Source organism: Herpailurus yagouaroundi, unplaced genomic scaffold, assembly GCF_014898765.1.
Source record: "Herpailurus yagouaroundi ecotype Mexico unplaced genomic scaffold, PumYag 28, whole genome shotgun sequence".
Lineage (NCBI taxonomy): Eukaryota > Metazoa > Chordata > Mammalia > Carnivora > Felidae > Herpailurus > Herpailurus yagouaroundi.
This window is the reverse complement of record NW_024412376.1, coordinates 127,166,361-127,169,057: the sequence shown is the minus strand read 5'-3', so window position 1 is coordinate 127,169,057 and position 2,697 is coordinate 127,166,361. Positions and strand designations below refer to the sequence as shown.

The following is a 2,697-nucleotide window of genomic DNA, read 5'->3' as shown; positions in this document are numbered from 1 at the left end:
CACCATTGCATGGCATCGCTATCCTGTGTAATCAGTATCCCTGAATATTTTAACCGGAATACAGTGCCACTGTTTCTTCAGGATGATTTATAATGCTGAATGATTCAAGAGATGGATATATGCGTGGCAATATGGTTCATGTTCAAGGAGTTCATTGGGGGAAGTTGTAAACTAAACCAGGCCAAGGACATGGCTGTAAACCAAGAGAATTTCAGTCCCTGGGAAAGGTAACCGAATGCATTAATCAAAGCTGCGTCGAGTCCAGGGGACAGAAATCCACTCCAGTTGGTTTAAAAGCGGAAGAGAATATATTGGTTCACACACCTGAGACAGTTCTGGGTTAGTTTATAAGCTTGTATGCAGCAGTGCCTGTTCCCGGGATGAGGCACCACCAGAACTCTCTTGTTTTCTCACTGTTTCTCATCTCTGATTTCATTTTGCAGACACGTTTTCTCCCCAGGCTCATAATAGGGAAGATGGTTGCTGGCAGCCAAAATGTCACAGCCTCCCAACTTGGAACTTCTCTTTCCCGTTATCCACGTATCAGACTCAGGAAAGTCTCTGGCTCTATTTGAGGCATCACCCACTTCTGGATTACTCGTTGTGCCTGGGGAAATGCGGTTATGATTGGCCAGGTATGTGTCATGGGCCCACTCCTGACATCAGGAGTGATGTTACACTTTCAGATAGTAGAGCCGGAAACTAGAATCACTTTCCTGGAACCACATTACTATGCATTTTCTAGTCCTGATGCCTCTTGACGCAAGAAGGCACCAGCTGCTGGCAGGAGCTGGACTGGTGACAGCTTTCATCCTGGCTGAGTGGGGCTACCTTGGAGACACTGCCCTGAGCTCTTGGGCTAAGGCACTGGCTCTCTTCATGCAGGGAAACTGTCCTGCACTAATGAGCCCTTTGTATTAAAGAATTACAGAATCAGGGGTGCCTGGGTGGTTCAGTTGGTTGAGCATCAGATTTTTGATTTTGGCTCAGGTCATGATCTCACAGTTCGTGAATTCAAGCCCTGCATCAGGCTCTGCACTGACAATGCAGAGCCTGACTGGGATTCTCAACCTCTCTCTCTCTGCCCCTCCTGTGTGTGCACTCTCTCTCTCTCTCTCAAAATAAAGAAAATAAACATTAAAAAAAGAATGACAGGGGCACCTGGGTGGCGCAGTCGGTTAAGCGTCCGACTTCAGCCAGGTCACGATCTCGCGGTCCGTGAGTTCGAGCCCTGCGTCAGGCTCTGGGCTGATGGCTCAGAGCCTGGAGCCTGTTTCCGATTCTGTGTCTCCCTCTCTCTCTGCCCCCCCCCCGTTCATGCTCTGGCCCCCTCTGACCAAAAAAAAAAAAAAAAAAAAAAAAAAAAAAAGAATGACAGAATCACATGGTAGGAACTCAATGATACATGATGGTGGGTTAATGGCACTTTTTTTTCGTTTCTGTTTTTGTTTCCACGTTTACTCAAGAACTCATACAAAACGTTCCAAGTAAACAAGTTTTAATCCCATCTTCCTCCCCTTCTTCATTGTGGTTAATGTGGTTAAGGTATTTGGTAACTCTGTTTCCTGTTAGCAACTACATGCAGCCAACCATGTTGATTATTCAAACATATATCATATATATATATGATATATATATGATATATGTACATATACATATATATATCATATATGTATATATATATATCATGTATGTATATATATATGTGTATATATATATATATTTTTTTTTTGGTGAGATACTTCAAATACTTTTTAGAAAAAGTCACTTCAGGAGTTAAGGTGATCTTGCTCTTGCTCCTTTCAAGGTATACAGCCCCTTCGCCAAGATTCCCAGCTTTTCCATTCACTTTGATTCTTTCCCAAAAAATTGTTCCACATTGGCAGCAGCCATGATTCCATCTTCTATAGGGTGGATGCAGTCAACGGTGAACTTCAGAACCCGCCTCTTTATTTGCCCCCCACAAGTTTTTTCATGGGTGCCATTGAGGCAGTGGAGGCAGAAAAAGGTTAATGGTATTTCCGTACCTCCTAGGGTGTGTGAGGGTAGTGGGCAACACACAGTCTGCAGCCCCCTGGCGGCTAATGGCTTCCCCCAGTCATTGAGTGATGTAAGAGAGAAAGCACAGTCTGTGGGTTCCGGCAGACTGAGTTCCATCCCAGTTCTACCACTTACTAGCTGAGTGACTTCTCTAAGCCCCACCTTCCTCACCTGTACAATGGGCCAACAATCCCCACCTCCCCCGGATTCTGACATGATCTATGAGATTACCTATGCACCGTGCCTGCATACAGGAAGCGCCCTAAAATGCTTCCTTCCTCTCTCCTCTTCTGTAGATTTTGGCCTGCTTTTAGCAAATTTGGAAGGTGCTGGATTTCTTTCGGTTTGGAAATGGACGGCTCCACCTGTAGGAGCAATTTGGAATGTTGAAAAGAACACCCAAGTAATATATTTGAAACTATCTAAATAAATTATACTTTAAAATAGAAGACATCACACATGATACTTTGGTAAGTAAACTAAGCTAATCATAATTCAATCTTTATGTTCCCGGACAAAATGACTTTAGATCTGAAGGGATACTAAAAATAAATATTGGAAAAAATTCCATTCACTTCACCCCACCCTTCCAAGGTCCGAATTCTATTTTCACTCTGAAGTTTCAAAATGGCTATAAATTTCCCTTCTCTGGTGGGT

At 43.6% G+C, this 2,697-nt stretch overlaps 1 pseudogene; it reads right to left on the bottom strand.

Moving 5' to 3' along the window:
- Positions 1-1,461: 1,461 nt before the first annotated feature.
- LOC121041081 (60S ribosomal protein L22-like) lies at positions 1,462-1,985 on the bottom strand (annotated as a pseudogene).
- Positions 1,986-2,697: the final 712 nt, after the last annotated feature.